The sequence below is a fragment of the Sapajus apella genome, unplaced genomic scaffold (genome assembly GCF_009761245.1).
Source record: "Sapajus apella isolate SASKATOON/1434 unplaced genomic scaffold, GSC_monkey_1.0 scaffold171, whole genome shotgun sequence".
Classification (NCBI taxonomy): Eukaryota; Metazoa; Chordata; class Mammalia; order Primates; family Cebidae; genus Sapajus; species Sapajus apella.
In genome coordinates this window covers 1,402,312-1,427,265 of record NW_022437111.1, presented here as the reverse complement: position 1 = coordinate 1,427,265, position 24,954 = coordinate 1,402,312, and the positions used below count along the sequence as shown (strand labels likewise).

Here is a 24,954-nt window from a genome sequence, read left to right as displayed (position 1 = left end):
CCTGTGAGTTGAAATCCAAAAAATAAGACTAATGTAGCAACAAGTGAGAAGAAGCAGATTCCTGAGAAAAGGAACATGTGCAAAGGCCTTGAGGCTGGATTTTGACATTCAACTTATCAACTCATCTTTCACTGAACAGAAAAATCTGAGATCTGGAAGGTTTCTCAAAAGTTTTTATGCTGCATAAAAAGCGAAGGACTAAAAACTATAGTTATCTGTACAAATGAGAGTAATAACTGTACCCATTCTAATAGTAGTTGAAAGGACTAAATTTCAGGTACTTAGCCTGGCACATTAAAAAATGCTCAATAAATGTTAGCTATTATTTTTGATATTATTATTATTAATGCAAGGGCTAGAGCTTCTAGGCTCTCTAAGTCAGAAAGATATTAGCGTAGGCATAGTCACATGTAAGCAGAGTGTGGGGGTATGGAGCAGAAAATGAGGTTGGCGGTGGCAGGAGACTAAGCGAGGCAGGCATAGTCTTATTGCAGACCCTGCTAAGAACTGTGCTCTTGACTCTAACAGCAAAGGAAAGCCATTGAGTTGATTCAAACAAGGTGACCAGATTTCTTTATTCAAAGATCATGCCACTGCAGGGAGAATAATGGATTGGAGGGGGGTCCAAGTGGATGCAGGTGGTTAAGTGTAGGAGGCTGTCATAGCAGACCATGGGAGAGTTGACGGTAGCTTAACACAGGGCCATAGTGGTAGAGCTGAAAAGGATAAAAAGTTATTTACAAGGCAAAAATCTACAAGATCTGGTGGTGAACTGGATGAAGTAGGTAAGAGAAGAAGGTAAGGAGAATCTGTTTACTCATTCAGCAAGTATTTATCGAGCCCCTACTAAATTCCAAATACTCTACCAGGTACTGAGGATTCAATTGTGAACAAAACAGACAATTCTCTGCCCTCAATAGGTTATAATTTGGTTTGGAATTAAAGAGTTGACAGTACATAAGTAAGCAAATAAACAATGACATGTTTGCGTTGCAAGTTATAATTACATATTACAGTGTGTGTGATTACAGATAAGTGCTACAAAGAAAAAATAAGGGGCATGCCAGAGACAGTAACTGAGGAGGAGGTTACACTTAAGGTAGGACCTGAAGGATGTGAAAGAGACAGCTGAAAGAGCCAGTGAAAGAGCATTCAAGGTAGAGGAAACAGCAAGTTCAAAGAGCTTGATGTATTCCATGAACAGGTGGGAAATTAGGGTGGCCGGAAATAGTGATGAAGAGGAATTGTACAAAATGGGGTTGTAGGTCATTTGTAGGTCATACTGAAGATTTTGGATTTTTTTTTATACAGCAGCTAAAATAACCTGATTGATAGTTAAAAGATGAAACCTTGAACAGACCAATAATGAGTTCCAAAACTGAATCAGTAAGAAAAAGCCAATCAACCAATAAAAGCCCAGAACCAGATGGATTCACAGCTAAATTCTACCAGATTTAAAATTATTCCAATCCTACTGAAATTATTCCAAAAAAACTGAGGAGGAGACTCCACCCTAACCCATTCTATGAAGCCAGCATGATTCTGACACCACAACCTGGCAAAGACACAATAAAAAAAAAAGGAAACTTTACACAACATTCCTGATGAACAGCAATGCAAAAATCTTCCACAAAATACCAACAAACCTAATCCACAACATGTCAAAAAGCTAATCCACTACAGTCAAGTAGGCTTTATTCCTGGAATGCAAAGTTGATTCAACATGTGCAAATCAATAAATGCAATTTCCCACATAAACAGAATTAAAAACAAAAACTGCATAATGATCTCAATAGATGCAGAAAAGGCTTTTGATAAAACTCAACACCCCTTCATATTAAAAATCCTCAACAAATTAATCAAAGGAACATACCTCAAAATAATAAGAGCCATCTATGACAAGCCCACAGCCAACATCATACTGTATAGGCAAAAGCTGGAAGCACTTCCTCTTGAGAACTGGGACAAGACAAGGATGCCTCTCACCACTCCTATTCAGCATAGTATTGGAAATACTACCTAGTGCAATCAGGCAAGAGAAAGAAACAAAAGGCATCCTAATAGGAAGAAAGGAAGTCAATCTTTCTGTCTTCACAAACAATATGATTCTATACCTAGAAACCCGCATAGACTCTGCCAAAAGCCTCAGAGAATTGATAAACAACTTTAGTGAAGTTTTAGGATACAAAATCAATGTATAAAAATCAGTAGCATTACTATATCCCAATAACATTCAAGCTCAGAGCCAAATCAATAACACGGTTACATTTACAATAGCCAGAAAAATAAGAAAATGCCTAGGAATACAGCTAATCAAGGAGGTAGAAGTTCTCAGCAACAAAAATTACAAAACACTTCTTAAAGAAATCAGAGAAGACACAAACAAATGGAAAAACATTCCATGCTCATGGATAGGAAGAATCAATGTGATTAAAATGTCCACATTGCCCAAAGCAACTTACAGAGTTAATGCTATTCCTATTAAACCACCAACATCATTTTTCACAGAATCAAAAAAGACAATTCTAAAATTCATGTAGAACCAAAAAAGAACCTGAATAGCCAAAATAATTTTAAGCAAAAAGAACAAAGCTGGAGGCATCATACTCCTCGACTTCAAACTATACTAAAGGTTAAAGTAACCAAAACATTATTGCACTAGTACAAAAACAGACACATAGACCAATGGAACAGGATAGAGAACCTAGAAATAAAGTGACACACCTACAACCACCTGACGTTTGACAAAATCTACAATACCAAACAGTGGGGAAAGGACTTCCCATATAATCTCAGAATCATTTACTATTCAGTAAATAGTGCTGAGTTAATTGGCTAGCATAGGCAGAGGATTGAAAATCGATCCCTTCCTTTCACCATATACAAAAATTATCTCAAGATGGATTCAAGACTTAAGTATAAGACCTAAAACTATAAAAATGTTAGAAGAAAACCTAGGAAATACCACTCTGGACATCAGCCTTGGGAAAGAATTTATGACTAAGTCCCCAAAAGCATTTGCAACAAAAACAAAAATTGATGAGAAGGACCTAGTTGAAGGAAAGAGCTGCTTTCTGCACAGCAAACTAACAAAAAACAAAAACTATCAACAGAGTAAATAGACAAACTACAGACTAAGGCAAAATATTCACAAACTACCCATCCAACAAAGGTCTAATATCCAGAATCTGTAAGGAACTTAAACAATTGAACAAGCAAAAATCAAATGATCCCATTTTAAAAAAGGTATGAACAGACACATACATGTGGCCAAATATATGGGAAAATGTTCATCACCACTAAACATTAGGGAAATGCAAATCAAAACTATGAGGTATCATCTCACACCAATCAGAATGACTATTACTAAAAAGTCCAAAAACAAACAAACAAACAAACGAAAGAACAGTTGTTGGTGAGTTTGCAGAGAAAAGGGAGCACTTATTGGTGGAAATGTAAATTAATTTAGCCACTGTGGAAAGCGGTGTGAAGATTCCTCAAAGAACACTGTTGGTGGGAATGTAAATTAATTTAGCCACTGTGGAAAGCGGTGTGAAGATTCCTCAAAGAACTTAAAACAGAACCTGTCATTTGACAGCAATCCCACTACTGGGTATACATCCAAAAATAAATAAATAAATAATTCTACCAAAAGGACGTATGCACTCATATTCATTGCAGGACTATTCATAATAGCAAAGACATGGAATCAACCAAGATGCCCATCAGTGGTGGACTGGATAAAGAAAATGTGGTACATATATACTATGGAATACTAAGCAACCATAAAAAGGAACAAAATCAGCAACATGGATGCAGCAACATGGATGCAGCTGGGGGCCTTTATCCTAACCAAACTAATGCAGGAACAGAAAACCAAATACTTCATGCTCTCACTTGTAAGTGGGAGCTAAGCCCTGAATTCACATGGACACAAAAATGGGAATAAAAGCTACTTGGGCATACATTAAGGGAGAATAGGGGGGTAGGAGCATGGATTGAAAGCATGCTAGACCATGCTCCTACCTGGGTGACGAGATCATTTGCACACCAAACCTCAGCATCATGCACTCCCTGAGCCTAAAATGAAAGCCAAGATAAAAACTACTTAAAAATAAACAAATAAACAAATCTCCATTTTCTAGGAACATCTAAATGATTGTGGTCATATCAGTATGGCTACTTCAAAATAATATGTCCTTCCTGAGATGTATATGCCTATGAAGGACACCAGCAGTCTGAGGGAGAAGCGGATTTGAATGGTCCAGTGGAAGAACATAGAATTGGAAATCTGAGAACTGATTCCAGCTGAAGCTTTGCCAGTTGCCAGTTGTTTAGTATTGGACAAGCCACTTAATCCCCAGACTCTCAGGTAGTTGTACTGCTGCTGTTGTTTAAGTATCATGGAACTAACATTAGTAATCATTTCTTGGTCTAATAATGCTCCATCTTTTCTTCCTAGGTCTAGTCATATTTTGAAAACAAATTGGTTTCACCGTATGTGCTATTCCATAAGTTTGTTTTTTAATTTATTTAACGCATATCATGAGCATTTTCCCAAGTCTTTAGGTAGTTTTATGACATGTTCTTAAAGACTGCATAGTATTCTATTATGAGACTATACCATCTTTGCACACCAAGCCTCACTTGTGGAACATGGAAATGCCTTTATTTCCTATTAGAAATAGTGTTACCAGTTACAGAGAAAAGGAATGAATCTGCACTTCTCCAATTGAGATTACTCTTCTGTGTTTCAGCTATACAGACCCATCTGTCTCTGGCTGGAATTAGGATCCTTAAAAGAGAAAGGGCTGAAGGACTGCTCACTTAGAAGAGTAGAAGGGGCTGAACAGGACAGAAGGTACATTTACTTACTGAGGATTGACATGCCACACACTTACATGTGTTAGTACAACAACCCTGTGAGGTAAGGCTTATCTTCCATTACATTTGCTGTAAGAGCTGAACTGAATCCATGCTCACAGCTACCATGTTGAAAGGGGAAACTGAGAAGGGCCCAGAACCACCATTGTGTTACCACCCCTGAGACTTCACCATCCTCTCCTCCATACCGTGACACCTGCCCACTCCTTTGCCTATCCACACCTTCCATCTCAATGCCCCAGTCTTCTCAAACACATCCCTCAGTTACTCACTGATTTATCCTTTCAGGACTTCTCAATCATGTATTTAGCATATTATTATAAATGATCTAATGCTCAGATTCTTAGGGTCACAACAGTTTATTTACATAGCCTTGCCTATGCGCAGTTAAGTCACTTCAAGATGCAAAACTCCCTGGTTAAATTTAAAATGTAATAATCCCACATCATGGATACTCTGGACTAAGTATATATTTTATTTTAAACAGTCTTAAATAAAATATATACATTTTTAAAATCTACTAAACACTTTTTACCAATCTCTATACTCTTCCCACCCACCTCCACCCACCCTCAAAATCAGGCCACGCTAGTAGCAAAATTCTCTGCTTTCCTTCCAGAGTGTGTGGTGTTCATTTGCATCTCTGTTTAGGTGAGTTTATTTCATAACAGCCATGGCAGTGGGCAGAGCCCACAGGAGTCTATACCATTCCCTGCCTCTAAGCAATCACAAACAAATGAAGTGAGTTAGATGACTTAATATTTTTTCCAAATTTAAAATTCTGCATAATTTGGCCATATCTTAATGTTCCAGTAAAATGGATCTTTCCATTGTGGTTTACTGTGTTAACAGCTTGCACACTAAAAATTAGAAGAAAGAAACCTCAGCCAGGCACAGTAGGATTACATGCCTGTAATCCCAGCACTTTGGGAGGCCAAGGCAGGTGGATCACTTGAGGCCAGAAGTTTGAGACCAGTCTGGCTAACATGGTGAAACCCCATCTCTACTAAAAATGTAAAAATTAGCCGGGCATGGTGGTGCACACCTGTAATCCCAGCTACTCCAGAGGCTGAGGCAGGACAATTGCTTGAACCTGGGAGAAGGAAGCCACACTGAGCCAAGATTGTGCCACTGCACTCCAGTCTGGGCAACAGAGTGAGACTCTGTCTAAGAAAAAAAGGAAGCCTCCCATTCCTAACCAAGTAAACTATGAAATGATGAGAGACTGTACATTTCCGTCCTAACACTGCTAGCGTCTGGCCCTGGGACTTGCCAAGCTGCTTCCTGTTTCTGAGCCACAGTTTACCTATTTGTAAAATGGTAGATTTATACTAAACATATTCTGAGATGCCTTCTTGGGCCCAGCATTACAGTATTGGATTCTAATCATGTATTCATTCTGCTCAGAAATGTTTCTGGTCTTATGTTATCAATAACCCCTGGTAGGGACTGGCACATTGGGACTAGATCCTGCAAGCCCAGCCCAGGCTCGCCACGGCTGTTTGAAGGAGCCACTCGCATGATTAGTAAAGCAAAGGCAGCGACGTCCCGCAGTGAAGGCCAGAGGCCAAGTCCAGGGAAAACCACTCCTTTAGTGCCACGCATTACAAAACAACCTCTCCTCCTTGCTGACGCTGCCGCTGCGTCCGGGCTGCAAATCGAGCCTAGATCTTTCTGCTCCAGCACAGCCTGCCCTGCAGCAGATGCGGATGCAGATGCGGGTCCGGGCGTGAGGGAGACTGCACCAGCGGCCGGGGACGGGGTGGGGCTGCTGACCGTGGAGAAAGGCCCCTCTTTCCCTGAGGAGCTTCCCCTCTCCGCACCACCATCCCCATCCCCTGCAACAGGGCAGTGGCTGAGCCCATCTCTGTAGGTGGGAGGTGGGATGGGAGAGAGGAGGAAGACCCTCTCACCTGAGCAGGACTTGGAAAGGAGACAGGAAGAGAGCCTACTTCCAAATCCAGCCTCTTCCACTGAGGTTCTGCCTGCTTAGAAGGGGCTTCCTGGGACCCACCAAACCCCTCACACCACTTGGTCATCTTACAAGAGAAGACACCAAAGCCCAGGGAAGAAAGCAGCTGTCCCAAAAAGGAGCAGCCAGTTAGGACTAGAACTACCATCTCCTGGCCCCTTCTAGTTCTCTGTCCCCCTCCACTAGACTTCTTCAGCCAAAGGTGGTTTCTCTTCTTTTAGTTTCTTTGCAAACCTGCTTTCAAATTGTTGCATTGACCTATTGTCACTTTAGAGACATCAGAATGCATCCTGATCATGATCCCATCATGATCATGATCATGATCATAGAGGCAAGAAGTGTATCCTGCAGCTAATCCTATCCACCATGCGGACAGGATGCTACCCCAGTCTCAGAGGACACCATTCTGTTGGGTGGCTTACCTGGCTTTCTTCCCCAGTGCTGTCTCAGCATCATACATTTGCTTTTTGAAGGTGTCCATCCCGCCAGTGGGCTAAAGTAGGCATTCTAGGACTGGTCAGGAGGTGGCAAGTCACCATCCTGATCAATTCAATTAGTAAAGGCACTGGTTGGGAAGAGAGGGGAAGTCACTATCATCATCATATGAAGAGCTAACATTTTTTGAGCCTTTACTATGTGGTAGGCTTTATGTTAAATTCTTACTAGTATTGTTTTAATGTAATCCATACAGCAACTATACTATTGTTATTCCTGTGTGGACAATGAGGAGACGGGGGCACATAAGGAAAAGGGATTACTAACTAGGGAGTAAGAAAACTCAGTTTCCATTCTTGCTCTACCTTTGTGTACTCTCAGGCAAGTCACTTAATCTTGCTTTTCTGGTACATGGAACATCTGAATTGGATGAAATTATATGCATATGTGCATTTTTCTGGAAAGAGCAGCCACAATTTTTATCAGCATCTCAAAGACACTCATTACCCCCTCCCACTCACACACACACACAAAATCTAAGAAGTCTTGGGACTATCTCATTTTACAGCCTTTTTCACACTAAGCAATCTACACTGCATTCTCCTCTAACCTTGTAAATACTGATGGGCTTAAGCAGTACTGATAGGCAGATTCAGATTACGGTCACCCCTGAGCCAAAGACCTCTCTGTGATTCAGGGGTAGGAGGGCTCCTGGCTGCATGCTGGCCTTTCCGGCACACCCGCATGTCCAGATAGCCATCGCAGGAAGGATGACATACGGATGGGATCATCAAATTCACCCTCCACCTACTTGCAACACCTCAGCATTTTCACTTCAGTTTGTTGTATGCTTGCAACTGGACTCTAAGTTTATATTGTGACCCCAAGAAAAGATTCAAAATCCCTTTTTTTATTGTGCTATAAAAAGAATTCTAGTGATAAAGCCTCCACGGGGCTTGAGGTAAAGCAGCCACTCATTAAGCACCTGCTGTGTCCTGAGAATGCCAGCAATGAATAAGACAGACCAGGTCCCTGGCTGCATAAAGAGCAAGAGGGACTGTGGCAGGGAAGCTCCAGGCAGATGCGCAGAGCAGGAGAGTGAGGCCTGGGGAACCAAGAGGGGCTTCCTTGAGGAATGCCTCATCCCCGATGGATGAAGAGAAATGAATTAAGCAAGAGGCACAGGTCAGAGGGGTGGAAGAGCATTCTGAGAGGAATGGGAAGGGCCCGAGAACTTGGCCTACTGGAGGAATTGAAGGGAGGGTAGGCTAAGTGCCAAGAGAAGGAGAGTTACCAGGGAGATGCAGCTGGATAGGAGGCAGGGCCAGTGCATGCAGGGCCCAGGAATCACCAGCTGGGATGCTAACTGGCTGTGGGTTGTTGGCAAGGCAGGTAACATCTCTCATTTTCCATTTCCTTATCTTAAAGATAAGAGTCGAATTAGATCGAAAGCCCTTTCTGACTCTACTATCCTGTGATATTGTGACTTCAAAGAAAGTAAAGTGATCACTGAGAAAGAGAAAAGTAGCCACTGACAACCTGGATCTGGGTGATCCTATAAGCTAGGCCTTGGTGTTCTCTTATTAAACAACTTCACAGAACATCAACAGCAAGCACAGTGTCTCCATGACCTTGATAAAGACAAAAATAAGACCACTCCACGATTGTGTCTGAACACAGTCGTAAAACATTAACACTGTGCAAACCATAGAAAGGACCAAACATTTCCCTGTTCTGGCTCGGAGCAGTGATTGCTACTGCTTTACCATTACAGCTTCAGTCTCGCTTTTTCTTCCTCCGTTTTAGACAAGATTCATTAGGATACAGAATCGTAGAATTTACCCGTTTCTGACAGCATGCAAAGACCTGCTTCCATTAAACCCTCCCCAAAATCGCCTACCACAACCCCAGTCCTTTACGTCCTTTCTAGCACCTTGTCAGTGAGACACCCCACAGTTCTCCTTCTCTGCTATGGGTAGCAAACCCAATTTATCCAAGCACAGGGCATTTCTCAGGCAAATGCAGGGCTGGCCATACGCTTTACTCTCTGGGTGCCTCTCTTGTCTCACCAGTTCCAGCCCTGTCCTGGGGGTCTTTGGCTGGAGGGAGTTGACATCAGTCCCCTCCCCTCCTCTCATCTCACCACACGTACCCTCTAGGCCTCAGGGGGTTGGAGAGTAGAGCTGGGAAGTAAAGAAAATGAGGAAGAGAAACGCAAGAGGGCAACTTCACAAGGGGAATTTTGTCCGCCTGATCATGTGGGAACAGAATTAAAATTGCCTCAAGAGCAAACATTTCTTCTCTCACTTGAAGTCTCTGTTTCCTCCTTTTATGTCTGTGCCCCACTCAGTTTACGCACGGGCTACTTGGGAGGTTGTGGTATTCTGTTTCCCAACCAAATACCACCACCTACCCTAAAGTCATCTTCACAGGAAGGTAACCAGCTCCTAATGGAACTGACGCGTTTGACAGTATCTAAGGGGAACAAAAATTGTTGCTGCTGGTGATTCAGCTTCACAGCTTGGACTTCCCACCCTCAACTAAAAGTTTCTCACTGGGGGGAGTGAGTCCCCAGCACACAACCTACTCTATTCTGTTCATGTGAGCCAGTGCTAAACAAACCAAACTCCTGATGCCTCCTGAGTCAGATGATAACCAAGGGAAAGAAGTGACCTCCATCTCTGGCCACAAAACAAACTATAGGACTCTTACTCCTCTGATTGAGAAAGCTGGTGAAGTCAACTCCTTTCAACTTGCAGAAGCCATTGCTCACATCAGGCACATAGCTGTTTCCAAAGCCATGGAAATGTGCAGTTCATGGCAAAAGTAGGGTTTTCTTTATGCTCAGTTTCATGAAGAGGTCAATCAACTTTTTCAGTAAAAGGCCAAATAGTAACTATTTTAGGCTTCATGGGCTAATCTTTGGCATAACTACTCAAATCTATCCTTGTAACACAAAAGCAACCATAGATACAATGCAAGTGACTAGGCAGGACTCTATCTCAACGAAACTTTATTTATAAAAACAAGCAGGCCAGATCTGGCCCATGGACTCTGATTGGCTGGCCCCTGATGTAATGTAACCAACACGTGGGCACAGCTGAATAATAAGAGGAATAATAACCTTCCGCATTACTTTCTAAAGAGCTTACTTCTTGTTAGAGAGACAAGAGTTTTAAAATCAGTTTGGAAACTTCTGGAGGATGAAAGAAAAGGAGGGAGAGAAGAGAGAAGAAAGCAAAAACGAGATGATAGAATTTTATTTATTTCAGATGAGTAATGGAAGAGTGGAAACAGTTCTTTGTAAGGCCTCTGCATAGCAGGCTGACCCTAGTCGTCTCTTGCCCAGACCACCTGGTCAGGAGTTACTCACTGAGGCTCAGGCTATGCTGGCTAATCCAGCTTCAAAGTCAGATTTATAGAAACATGTGGGCTTCTTTGGGGTAAGTTTACTTGAGACAGTCTTCCTCTGGAACAGCTTCAGGTGTCATTAACAATGGAGAATCTTCTCATAGAGACAACTGAATGTAGCATGTTTCAGGATTTATTTTTTAAATGCTGGTTCCTGATTCTTCTGGGCAAAGCTGAAGCAGGCAGAGAGAAACTGCGAGTGCACTGAATCAGCACAGATTCAAGAATGCTTAAGAACATTCCAGTTCCCAAAGAAAGAGCCCCTGCAGAAGTCATAGAAAGGGCTCCCAGGAGAGTAGAGAAGGACCAGGGAGTGCTTAGACATTTCCAAAAGTCACAGGTAAACAGGTCCCAGACCTTCCCATCTGGGACTGAGGGATTGGTTGTGAAGAATATACTCATTTCACAAATCTGAAAAGGGAGTTAGTAATGAAAGACTTAAATGTAAAGTAGAACACCCAAGACTCTGCTTGGAAAGGTAGATGCAAATGATAACCAGATAGGTAAATCCCCTGCATGTGGCTGGGAAGCGAGGGTGAGAAGTGCTCTATCTATGGTCAAGGGCCATTTTCTCTAGTTCACAGACTATAGTTTATGCATATTGATTGTATATTCAGAAAATTACCCTAGCTTTACAGCAATGACTTCTAAACTGTGCTTTCCTAGAATACTAGTTTTATAAGATGTTAGCAGTTATTTTGCAGGAGAAAGGTTTCAGGGAGACTGAAGAATGAATTGACATTGACAGGAAACTGTTGTGTATACATTCAAAATACATTTTTGTTTGGCTGTGTTATCCTTGGAGAAAAGTAATAGTGTCGAAAGAATCCTGGACAATGCAGCAAGGTCATGTCTCTACAGAAATTTTTAAAAAATAGCCTGGGGTGGTGGCATGCTCCTGTGGTCTGAGTTACTCAGGAGACTGAGGCAAGAGGATCACGAGCTCAGGAGTTCGAGACTGCAGTGAACTATGATCATGGCACTGCACTCCCACCTGGACAACACAGTGAGACCATGTCTCTACAAATAATAAATAAATTTAATTTAATTTAAACAATCATTCTTAGGAAACACATTTTTTACAGCCCAGAACAGAATATGACCCTGGGCAAATGCATATGAAAGGTGGTCTAGTAATGGCTCTCAAACTTGTTAAAACACAGGTTGCTGGGTCCCACACCCAGAGTTTCTGATTCAGTAGGTTGGGATGGGATTCATATTTCTAACAGCTCCCAAGTGATGGTGTTGGTGCTTGTCCAAGAACCACTCTTTAAGACTCACTGCCCTGCACCTGGCCCCATGCCCAACACATAGGAGGCTCTTTTTTCAGTAACAAGAAGTTTCTGTCTGGGGTCTCGCAGTCCAGGACAAAAGGACTGCAATTCCTAAGCAAGCTCTAGTGCTCAGCTAGGCTTAACACTAGAGTCAGTGGATTAGGGCAGCATGTGACCTAGGGAGATTCCAGCCAGAGTGGCTAAGAGAGTGCTTGTGCCACCCAGCTCCCAACCCCAGGTAACACAGCTCACAGCAACTTAAGTGACTCCTTTCTTTGCTTGAGGAGTGGAGAGCAAAGAGTAAAGAAGACTTTGTCTTGCATCTTGGATAGCAGCTCAGCCACAGTAGGATAGGGCACCAGGCAGAGTCATAAGGCCTCCATTCCAGGCCCTAGTTCCTCAACAACATTTCTAGACATGCCCTGGGCCAGAGGTGAATTCACTGCCTTGAAAGGAATGAGCTAGTCCTGGCAGAATTTATCACATGCTGACTAAAGATCCCTTGGGCCTCGAATAACCAACAGTGATGCCCAGGTGGTATGCCGTGGGCTTTGGGTGAGACTCTGAGACAAGCTGGCTTCAGGTGTGACTTACTACTTCCCAGCTATGGTGGCTATGACGAAAGATTCCTTCTGCTTGAGATAAGTAAAGGGGATGTTTTCTTGCTGGTAATGTAGGTACCGGTTCAGCCACAAGGGCATGGAGCACCATGGGCTCTTGGGTCCCTGAGTTCAAGTGTAGACTCCTAGGCAATATTTCTGGACCTGCCATGGGCTAGAGGGGAGCCCACTCATTGCCTTGAAGGGTGAGTCCCACGCCTGGCAGCATTCACTGCAAGCTAACTGAGGTGCCCCTGGGCTTTAAGTGAACATCTCCAATGGCCTAGCAGAATTGCCCCTGAACCGGTGGTGGTGGTGGCCACCAGGAGGGGCTGCTCTACCTGTGGAAAGGTGAAGGAACGGTGAGAAGGACTTTGTCATGTGGTTTGAGGGCCAACTTAGATGCAGTAGAATAGAATGTCAGGTGGATTTCTAAGGTCGTTGGCTCAAATCCTGGCTCCCAACTATGTCTCTGGACCCACCCAGGGCCTGGGGTAACTCACTGCCCTTAAGGAAAGAACACAAGCCTGGTTGGCTTCCTCACGGATGATTGCAGAGCCCTAGGACATTGAGGTAGAACATAGCTGCTAGCAGGTAGTGGTTACAGGAGGCCTCGGGCAGGACCCAGTGCTGTGATGCCTTCAGGCCTAACCCAGGACAGTCCCAGTGGTCGTGGCCACAGGGAAGCTTATGTCACCATACCCCCAGCTGAAATCCCATTGTGACCAAGTGGGATTTATCCCACGGATGCAAGGATTGTTCAACATATGCAAATCAATCAATGTGATACATCATAACAACAGAACAAAGGACAAGAATCATATGATCATTTTCAACTGACACTGAAAAAGCAGTAAAGTTCAACATCACTTTATGATAAAAGCCCTCAAAAACCTGGGTATACATGGAACATAATTCAACATAATAAAAGCCATATAAAACAAACCCACAGCTAGTATCATACTGATTGCCAAAAAAAAAACCAAAAAAAAACTGGAAGCCCTTGTAATCCCAGCACTTTGAGAGGCCGTGGCAGGTGGATCATGAGGTCAGGAGTTCAAGACCAGCCTGGCCAACATAGTGAAACCCCTTCTTTCCTAAAAATACAAAAATTAGCCAGGCATGACGGTGCTCACCTGTATTCCCAGCTACTCAGAGTCAGAGGTGGGAGAATTATTTGAAGTTGCAGTGAGCTGAGATCACACCACTGCACTCCAGCCTGGGCAACAGTGAGACTTCATCTCAAAAAAACAAACAACAACAACAAAAAAAACTGGAAGCCTTTCCTATAAGATCTGGAAGAGGACAAGGTTGCCCGCACTTTCACCACTGTTATTAACATAGTACTGGAGGTCCTAGCTAGCTCAATCAGACAAAAGAAAGAAAAGAAAAAAGAGAGAGAGAAAGAAAGAAGAAAGAAAGAAAGAAAGAGAAAGAAAGAAAGAAAGGGAGGGAGGGAAGGAGAAAGAGGGAGGGAGAGAGGGAGGGAGGGCATCCACATTGGAAAGGAAGAAGTCAAAATAGCTTTGTTTGCAGAAGATATGATTTTATGTTTGGAGAAACATAGACTCCAACAAAAAACTGTTCAAAACGATAAACAAATTCAGTAAAGTTGCAAGATACAAAATCAACGTATGAAAACCAGTAGCATTTCTATATGCTAACAGTGAACAACCTAAAAAAAAAAAAAACAGAAAAAGTAATCCCACTTAAAACAGTCACAAGTAAAATTAAATTCCTAGGAATTGATCAAATAAGTAAAAGATCTCTACAATGAAAACTATAAAACACTTATGAAAGAAATTGCAGAGGACACAAATAAAGGAAATATATTTCATGTTCATGGATTGGAAGAATCAATATTGTTAAAATGTCCATACTGCCCAAAGCAATCAAAGATTTAAGGCAACCCCTATAAAAATACCAATAACATTCTTCACAGAAATAGAAAAAAACAATCCTAAAATTTATGTGGGACCACAAAAGACCCAGAATAGCCAAAGGTATCCTAAGCAAAAAGGATAAACCAGAGGAATCACATTACCAACCTTCAAATTATGCTACAGAAGTATGGTAACCGAAACAGCATGGTACTGGAATAAAAACAGACACATAGATCAGTGGAACAGAATAGAGAACCCAGAAACAAATCCACACACCAACAGTGAACTCATTTTTGACAAAGGTGCCAAGAACATACATTGGAGAAAAGACAGTCTCTTCAATAGATGGTGCTGAGAAAACTGGATATCCAAACGCAGAAGAATGAAACTAGACCTCTGTCTCTCACCATATACAAAAATCAAATCAAAATGGATTAAAGACTTAAATCTAAGACCCCAAACTATGAAGCTACTAAACAAAAACATTAGGGAAACTCTCCAGAACATTGGAGTGGGCAAAATTTATTGAGTAACACTCCAGAAACACAGGCAGCCAAATAAAAAATGGATAAATGGGATCATATCAAGTTAAAGGAAACAATCAACAAAGTGAAGAGACAACCCACAGAATGGGAGAAAATATTTGCAAACTACCCACCTGACAAGGGATTAATATCTAGAATATATAAGGAGCTTTAACAACTCTACAGGAAAAACATCTAATAATCCAATTAAAATGGGCAAAAGATCTGAATAAACCTTCCTCAAAAGAAGATACAAATGGCAAACATGAATATGAAAAGGTGCTCATTGTCACTGATCATCAAGGAAATGCAAATCAAAACTACAATGAGTTATCATCTCACCCCAGTTAAAATGACTTTTATCCAAAAGAGAGGCAATAATGAATGCTGGCAAGGATGTGGAGAAAAGGGAACTCTCATACACTGTTGGTGGGAATTAAAATCACTACAACCACTATGGAGAACAGTTTAGAGGTCCCTCAAAAAACTAAAAATAGAGCTATCATACAATCCAGTAACCCCACTGCTGGGTATATATGCCCAAAAGAAAGGAAATCAACATATCAAAGGGATATCTGCACTTCCATGTTTGTTGCAGCAGTGTTCATAATAGCGAAGATTTGGAAGCAATATAAGTGTCCATCAAAAGATGAATGGTTACAAAAAATGTGTTACATAAATGCAATGGAGTACTTTAAACCACAAAAAAGAATGACATCCTGTCATTTGCAGCAACATGAATGGAACTGGAAGTCATTATGTTAAGTGAAATAAGCCAGGCACAGGAAGATGAACTTTGCATGTTCTAACTTATTTGTAAGAGCTAAAAATTAAAACAATTTCATGAACACAGAAAGTAGAAGGATGGTAACCAGAGGCCGGAGAGGGTAGTCGAGGAGTGGGGAGGAAGTAGGGGTGGTTAATGGGTACAAAAAGTAGTTAGAAAGAATGAATAACACCTAATATTTGATAGTACAACAGGATGACTATAGTCAATAATAATTTAATCATACATTTTAAAATAACAAAGAATATAATTGGATTGTTTGTAACACAAAAGATAAATGCTTGAGGGGATAGATACCCCATTTACCATAATGTAATTATTATGCATTACATGCCTGTATCAAAATATCTCAGGTATCCCATAAATATATGTACCTTCTATGTACCAACAAAAATTTTTTAAAGTTCATAGCAGCACTGTTCATTAAAACCCCAAAGCGTTCATTAACAGGAGAATGGATAGGTAATATATGGTAGAATCATAGGAAAATACTATTCAGTAGTGAGAAAAAACAAACTATGGTTACATACAACAATATAGATGAATGTTGCAAATATGTTGGACAAAAGAAGCCAGTTCTCCTTATATAAAGTCCAAAAACCCCATTTTTGATGGTAGAAGTCAGAGTACTGGTCATCTTTGGGAAAGATAATGACTCAAGGGAGGTGTGAGTGGGAGCTTTAGAGTTCTGAGTCTCTTTCTTGATTCGGATGCTAGTTATGTGAATGTTTACATTGTGGAAATTCATTTATGACGTGTGCATATCTGATGTCTATTTTACTTCAATTAAAGCAAATAAAAAATTTATTTTAAGAGTGAGAGAAAGATAAAGGAGATAAAGAGACAAAAGTAAAAATAGATAAAAATAACAAAAAGGAAAGAAGGAAAGTATCAATAAGCATATTTTTCAAAATAAATTTCAAAGGATGTTCAGTATGAATAAGTAGTAAAACTTAAGTCACATCTTTTTTGCAGTGTTTTTCATGTTTAACGTTTATTTCCATTCATATAGCCATTGTTTTAATAACATTTTACAACACATTTTCGGATTTAAAGTGTTGGAAATAGATGCTCAGTGCCGCAAAGAAAAATTAGCACTGAGACAAAGGGTCTTTCAGCAACGCAATTTTTACTTTCTGGGTTGCAGGAAGGGTACTCCCATAGCCATTGTGCCACCAGAGTACAGAGAACAAAGGGAATACACACAAATTTATTCCTTATGCATTTGGGGTTATCCTTACTGCTGTGTCCAATCTCCGTTGCCTGGAGCCAGATCTCACAATCTAAACTAAAACCCAGTTGGCTAACAACTTAAAACTTCTCTAAACAGGTAAAAGCAATGGAGAGCTGGGACATGCCTGTGAGCACATCCAGCACAGATATCTTGGTTAAAGTACGAGGACATAGAATGTACTACCTGCCTGTAAGCATGGCATGTCTAACAGCTACATAGGATAAGGCTTAACAAAGAGTTATTAGCACACTGATGATTTAACAAAAAGGAAACTTTAAAAAGGAACTTTTCTACTTCCCACATAAAGTGGTATAGTCATCTGCGGGTACCCATGGAGGATTAATTCAGGATCCCCCTGAGATACCAAAATCTGCAAGTCTCTTACATAAAATGCTCAAGTCTCTTACATAAAATGGCATAGTATTTGCCTATAACCTATCCACATCCTCCCATATACTTTAAATTATCTCTAGATTACTTATAATATTTAATATAATGTGAATGCTGCATAAATAATTGTTATACTTTATTGCCTAGGGATTAATGTCAAGGAAAAAAGTCTGTACATATTCAGTATGGATATAGCCATTCATTTTTTCCAAACATTTCCATCTGCAGTTGACTGAATCCATGGCTGCAGAACCCACGTGTATGAAGGACCAAGTGTACACGTTTCTTATTAAATTTCAAAAACAAAAAAATAAAACAGGGAAGAAACCAGAATTCCATCACTAAGATCTAATCATCCTTAACATTTTGGTGTGTATCCTACCAGTCTTTCTGTCTTATGATTTATGAAGTTTTTAAAAGGATGGGGAGGGAGGGAAGCGAGGAGTGATCAGCATGTGGTTCGGGATAATGGCTTCTTTGGTAGGAAGAGGCACAAGAACAAGATGCAAGACAGGAACCCACCAGTAGTTTACTTATGTTACTACATACTGTGGATGTTTTCTTTTAGGTGGTAGGTTAATTATTAAAAGTAACTCGAGAAATAAAAGTGAGTCAGGTCTAGACCAAGAATGAGGATGTATCATCAACCAAGGATTATGATTAATCCAATTTTGTGCACCTGTGATCCAATTAAAACTAAAAGAATTCTCATAATAAATAGATTCTGTGCTGTAGTTGAAAGTAAGTGTAGTCCTCTGAAGACCTAAACTGACATTTTAAAGACAAACTGTTCACTGACAAATCAGTGGGAAAAAAATTACTTCCCTTTTCACTAAGAAGGCTGCCTTTTGATTACTAAACCTCACAGAGTTCTGCAATGAGTTGTGAATTCCAACTCCTGTTCACGATGAAATTGACCGCAATGTTTCAGACATTCATGAGTCAGAAGGTTTCAGTGTAAACCAGGTAAACTTCCCAGGTCCCTTCTACCTCCAAAATTATGTATTTTAGATTAATGACCTGGTGTGTCTACCCACTCAATTAATAAAGCAAGAATGACTTTTCCAGCCCCATTTCCTGTTAATTACACAGGGAGTTTCAACTAGGGACAGTTTTTATTGCTCACAGCAAAACTCCAGATTTATTAGTTTGTTTTTCTGTTTATAGCCCTATTGCTTTCAATAAAAATGAAGGGTTTAATGTGGTGAGAAAATCAGAGTAAAACGTGCAATAATTTAAAATAATTCCCAGGTAATATTAGGACACTAATATGCATGCTTTCGGTTTCTATTTTAGCTACAGTTGAGCCACAAATTTGGCTCACAGCTTCCTAACACTCAAAACAAAGAGGGAAACAGGAGAAGAAAGATTTGTGATGCCTACAAAACAATTTGGGCTGAGTTTTCCAAAGAAAACCAGAATTTCCATGTGCTTAGAAAGATGTCCCCATGATATGCTAGAACAGGCTTCTACCGGCTCTTGAGAGCCAATGGTTAAATATCCAGAATTTTTACAAATATGTTGTTAAACCATTGGTAGCTTGAAACTGACCATGGTGGGAATATTTAGCAAACACTACAAGTCAGGGCTTGCTTTTCCTTTAGAATCCAGTTTACCAGCACACTACCACATGTCCCCAGTGGTCCTCAAACAGAGACACTGGGTGAGGTCAGGAGAGGTGCAAGTGGGTGGGGAAAGGCTCAGTGTACAACTTCCTATATACAACAGAAACCCATCCCTTGGAGCAGAAGAGAACAGAAACATATACCTGAGACCAGAGAATGACTTCAAAGTTTGCATCAGCATCACCCACCCCACCTGAGTCCTTCTTTCCAATACTACCCTTTGGAATTTCATACCTGGGAATACAAAAACTGCTATGCCCATTGAGGGGCAGACATATCTCCCCAAAGATACATCTAAAGAAATGGGAGAATTTCAGGTTGTGAACTTTATGCTTTCCACTCAGTCAGCACTTCCAAGCCCATGTTTCACAGCATCATAAAAAGTCTCCTTCAGGGAAGAAAAAATGTCCCATAGCAAAATAAGTAGTAATCTTTATTGCAGGACTTCTCAGAGCCTTTAAGGAGGCATATGTGTCCCTGTGGCAAAGTATGCATTAGTTCCGAAATTTGTTTTACCCCAAAACACTTCGTGGTGACACATCTTGGGACACCAGACTGAAAAACGCCACCCTGGTAGTCAGGGTTCATTATGATTTGGAAAGGCAATCCCAGGATGTTATTCCATGGAAATGTTTCTTTTGTGTAGGACTTGAGGCTCTGGCATTTTTCTTTATAAAAACATGAGTTGCATATCTTCGCTTTTCAAATGAGCCATTTCATTAACTGTGTAGGTGTTCATGCATCCATCAGCAGAGCTGACTTAAGGCATGAAGGAAACAATTCAGGACAAGAAGTTTCTTAACTTCCTGTTGCCTGTGTCCCCAGCAACTTACTCAGCTCTATATGATGGACACAGAGTTTGTTATGTTGTGGGCAGTACACACAAGTATGCATCCACTCAACCATCATCATGGAGCCCCTCCATGTTCCAGGCCATGGATGGGACAGACCTGGCCCTGTTTTCAAGGAGCTCAGGATGTGGCATTAATGAATGTCAGCTTCCTCTATTTACAGCCTTGCTTTGCTTTGTCTAGGCTTCTGCCTCCCAGTTTTGCTCTGCACCATGCTGCTCTTCATCGCTATTATTCATCCCTTTCCCTCACTTCCCTGATAGCTTTTTCCAATGACTCACAAGAACCCAGCTCAGCTGCTTTTCATTACGCTCCTGTCTTTGCATTTTTCCGACTCAATTAAGCCATTACCAGAGCTAAATGAGGCATGGACTCCCCAAAAGTCACACCTGTTGTCAGGGAGATGGAGGGCAAGACCGTGTGCAGCTGGCAGGCAGACAGCAGAAGCCAGGCTTGGGCTTGCAAGAGGCAGCCAAGGGTGACCGGGCAGTTTGTGTGTTTCCCCCAGCGTTGAAAGAGGGCCCTCATTTAAAAACAAGATGTGCCTTGCTTTGGTACAGAAGGAATGAAGTCTGATATAGAACTAGGAATGGCTGTATTGGTGATGGCAGGTAAGAGGTCCATCATTCTTTGGCAAATGTGCACCAGCTGTGTATAGAAACTCATATTATGGATGTCTCTTCAGCAAGAGGTAAAGGAAGCTGTGGCCACAGCCAGGTACATGAGTTAGCGAGTATTGATTGAAATTTTTTAGGTTTATTTTTCCTGTTCACCCTCAATAAAACATACACATTTCACCTTTCTGCAATAGTGGCTTCAAACCCTACTGTTAGTACTTTTATGATAATTGTGACAAAAGAGGGCAAAGATTGTGGTGGAATAAACCAGAGACATAGCAGTTTACTCACCTTATGAAGATAAATTCTCTCCACCGGAAATCAAATTTGGTCTTATAGCTATCTTTTTTCTAGGCAACCTAGAATTTTTTTTCTGCAATCTAGGAATTCAGAAATAGTAGCTTTTGAGCTTGCTGTGCCTTTAACTGAGTGATTTTGTGTTTAGAAGGTCTGTGCCTGGGTTTTCTCTATTTGAAATGCAAGCAAAATTATTCTGCTCTAGAGATTCACAGTTTCCAGAAATGTTGAGGCCAAGAGGTGAGAGTAGGGGCGGTTTTTACTTGGAAGAAAATTGAAATGTGGCAGTGTTCACTCCTAACTTTGTTTTGATATCCTCTGTTAACTTGTCTCGACTCCGGAACTTGGATTAGCCATGTACCTATTCTTTGGACAACAAGTTCAACAGACATTTTCCAGGTTCCTTGTTTGATGCTGAGGAAGCAGCTGTGATCATGATGAAGCCTTTGCCTACAGGAACTATCAGTCTCGTGGGGTGACCCCTTCCCTGTCCTGTCCAGGAATTGCCCAACCAGTCTCTGTTCTTTACTGGTCACACTTCATACATTCATTCAACAAATATTTGTGAATCGTTTGTACCAGGTGCTGTGCTGGATACTAGTGAACAATGGTGAAGAAAAGAGACAGGCTCTGCTCCCATGAAGTTTCTGGTCCCCACCTTGACGTAATTCTCTTTCCCAGCAATCATCATACAGAGAACATCACTCTTTGCTCTGTGCTCCCTCAACACTTAATCCATGCCTCTTTGTAGCATTTAGATCACCATCCTTCTGTTTCTTTTTAAACCATGAGCACTTTGAAGGCAAGAATTTCAACTTTCTTTCCCCGGTGTCTTGCACTCCCTGGTATCTAGCACAGAGAGAGCTCAATAAATGGTTTTTGAATGAGTAAATCACTGCATGAATTTATAACTCCATGAATGGAGTTTTAAAACCCATTGACTGGTCTGCCCTCACATCCGATCCTTGGCTGAAGAGCCTAATAAGCCATTACCTATGCCTACTGAAACACTCCTCCTGATGTCAAGAACCTTCTAAACATAAAAGCAGCTGCTGCACGGGTCATTTCTTTTTCCAAGATGTAGCTACCATTGAGAGAAAGAACAAATAGTAGCTTCAGCTTTGTTTGTAATACTCATTTGCAGGAGGGCAAACATGATTATATGTGATTTAAGTGGAATAAATGTATAGTAAGGAGAACAAATGAGTGTATTTGTGATTCTTAGCTAGATAGTGTTGGAGATAACTACAGTAAGAAATATGTATATATAATAACAATGGTTTAAACTAGCAAGAAGCTTTTTTTCTCTGTCATGCAAAAGATCAATATTAAGGTTCTGCTCTATGAAATGCTTAGCTCATTCCCTAGGATGTAGCTCCTTGTTCAAGATGGTCTCCAGCTGTCATATCTACCTCCATGCAGCAGAACAGAGGAAGCAGAGAGAAGGGATGAGGGGCAAACAAGAGTCAAGTACAAAGAAAAGAAAACTTTTGCAACACAGAGGGTGGGAGGTGATGGGAGCCTGGACAAAGGCACTGGTCACAGGAGTGTGTAGGAGAAGCCAAAGTGGAAAGCAATGACAGAATCACAGGACCGGGGACTGGATGTTGGAGGACAGGGAAATGGATGATCTAGCTAAGATGGACAATCTTAGCTTTGAAAGCAAATTCAACCCTGGTAATTGGACTCAGAAGGGTGGTTTGAAGAATACATTAGACTGAGAGAGTTAACTGCTGCAAATTGACCCCAAATCTCTCTATTCCTTCTTGCCATTAATTTTTTGTTGAATTAACTAATTAAGTTAATAAAGTTCTCCAAGTAGTTAATATTTCACAGGAAAAATTTAACAGGTGTCAGTGACTAACCCTAGCCAGTTATAATGTTCCCTCTCCTACCTAATTCGGTCCACGGGACTCCTTAAAATTCTGAATTCTTAAGGCATTCTTAAGTCAAGTGCCAGAACTGCTCACTCGAGTAAGCTGAATATACAAAGAATCCATTTCCCCATCTAGAAAGTGGAGTTGGTATTACCCTCATTACAAAATGGTTGTGAAGTATAAAATCCATAGAATGTTTAAGAGACCTGGCACAATGCCTGGATCAATAAATGCTAGTTTCTATCTCTTTCCAAAGTACTTCTTTTTAAATGCTTTCATTTCACAAACATTTATTCAGCATTTACTATTTCAGACACTGTACTAAGTAAGTGCTGGAGGGCAAAGTTGAATTTAGAAAAAAAAAGTTACAATTTTTTTTTCACTCCTGAGTTAAGTTAGCTTCTGATCATTTAGACCAGTGTGCCTACCCACTGGACTGGGAGCTCCTGAGGATATAAACATGTGTTTGTCACCTTTATATTCCCAGCACATGTATTTATTATATGTATGAGTGAACATATGACCAGATCCAAAGAATGAAGCCAAAAATCTAAAAGCAGGACTAGGGTCAGAAAAGTGGGATGGCCATGGATGTTCATACATTACAGGAGGCAATTCCATGAAAATTGAGTGTCTGCTGGGGTGTTTCTTCCATCTGAGGCCCAGCACCCTCTGCTAAGAATGGTATTAGAGGAAAAGGTGGAATTCCTAAGGAGCAAGAGGCGCCATGTGACAACCATTAAGAGATTGGGCTCTGGGGCCAGGCACAGTGGCTCACGCCTGTAATCCCAGCACTTTAGGAGGCCAAGGCAGGCAGATCATGAGGTCAGGAGATTGAGACCAGCCTGGACAATATGGTGAAACCCAGTCTCTACTAAAAATACAAACATTAGCCGAGCGTGGTGGTGCGTACCTGTAGTCCCAGCTACTTGGGAGGCTGAGGCAGAAGAATTGCTTGAACCTGGGAGGCGGAGTTTGCAGTGAGCTGAGATTGCCCACTGTATTCTAGCCTGGTAAGAGAGCAAGGCTCCGTCTAAAAAAAAAAAAAAAAAAAAAAGAAGAAAAAAAAAGAGAGATTGGCTCTGGAATCAGATATTTATGAACATAACTATAATAAAGTGTGATGAACCTTCCAAGAGGGAAGCTCCAAGATCTAAGACATAAGAGACTACGTTCTTACAGGTAGACCTCCCTCACCTAAGGGTTCAGGGAAGTCCTCCTTCAAAAGCCTTGCAAATTGCTCACTGTACAACTGAGGGGTTAATGTGGGTGAAAATCCAACCTGTGTTCCACTGAAGATGTGCACTTTGATTCAAAGCTGTGTGTGCCCCAGACGGAGCTCTTTTCCTCATTCACCCAAAGGCCCACAGTTCATTCAGTCACACCCAGAATTACAAACATCTGGAAACTGAAAGTTTAATAGGCCTAGTTTAGGCCAGAGGGACCAAGGAGGGGAACAGCCTGTGTGACATCTGAGCATTTTAAAAGCCTGATGTACTTGAGGAACTGAAAGAAGTTCAGCAAGTTTGGAGTGTGACATTCATAAAGAAGTCTAACAACAGTGGAAGGGTATTCATTAAAGCCAGCATTTTCTGTGAGTTTCTAGTTACATTGTGCTAATGGCTCTTCATGCATTATTTTGTTTAGATTACAGACATTAAGTGACTTGCCCAGAGTCATATTAGAAAGTAGTGGACTATGATTCAAAGCCAAGTTTAACTCCAGAGCCTGTGTTCCAAACCACTTGTCCTGTGGCATCCAAAGATTTGCAAATTGCAAAAGAGCAAAAGTGGATATGGGAATGCCAGTTAAGAAACAGTTGCAGAAATCCAGGTTAAAAATGATGGTAGGGCCAGGCATGGTGGCTCACACCTGCAACCCTAGCACTTTGGAAGGCCAAGGTGGGAGGATCACTTGAGCCCAGGAGTCCAAGGCCAGCTGTGGACAACAGAGTGAGACAATCTCTACAAAAAAATTAAAAATTAGCCAGGTGTGGTAACATGTGCTTGTAGTCCCAGCCACTCAAGACGCAGAGGTGAGAGGACTGCTTGAATCTGGAAGGTTGAGGCTACAGTGAGCTGTGATGGCACCACTGCATTCCAGCTTGGGCAACAGAGCCAGATTCTGTCTCGAAAGAAAGCCAGACTCCTTCTTTCCTTCCTTCTTTCCTTCCTTCCTTCCTTCCTTCCTTTCTTTTGAGGGAGGGAGGGAAGGCGGGAGGGAGGGGAAGGAAGAAGGAAGGAAGGAAGGAAGGAAGGAAGGAAGGAAGGAAGGAAGGAAGGAAGGAAGGAAGG

General features: G+C 41.3%; 1 protein-coding gene across 3 annotated transcripts in view; it reads left to right on the top strand.

The window, feature by feature from the left end:
- CASR (calcium sensing receptor) overlaps positions 1–24,954 on the top strand; it is an 83,846-nt gene that overhangs the window by 26,141 nt on the left and 32,751 nt on the right. Inside the window, exon 2 of one of the 3 annotated variants that reach the window (XM_032267746.1) lies at positions 4,758–4,927. The exons of 1 other annotated variant lie outside the window; for it this stretch is intronic. The gene's annotated coding sequence lies outside the window, so the exon portion shown is untranslated. Of the gene's footprint in view, positions 1–4,757; positions 4,928–17,527; positions 20,481–24,954 lie in introns of those variants that run through there. One more of the 3 variants, XM_032267745.1, reaches the window with a different exon arrangement.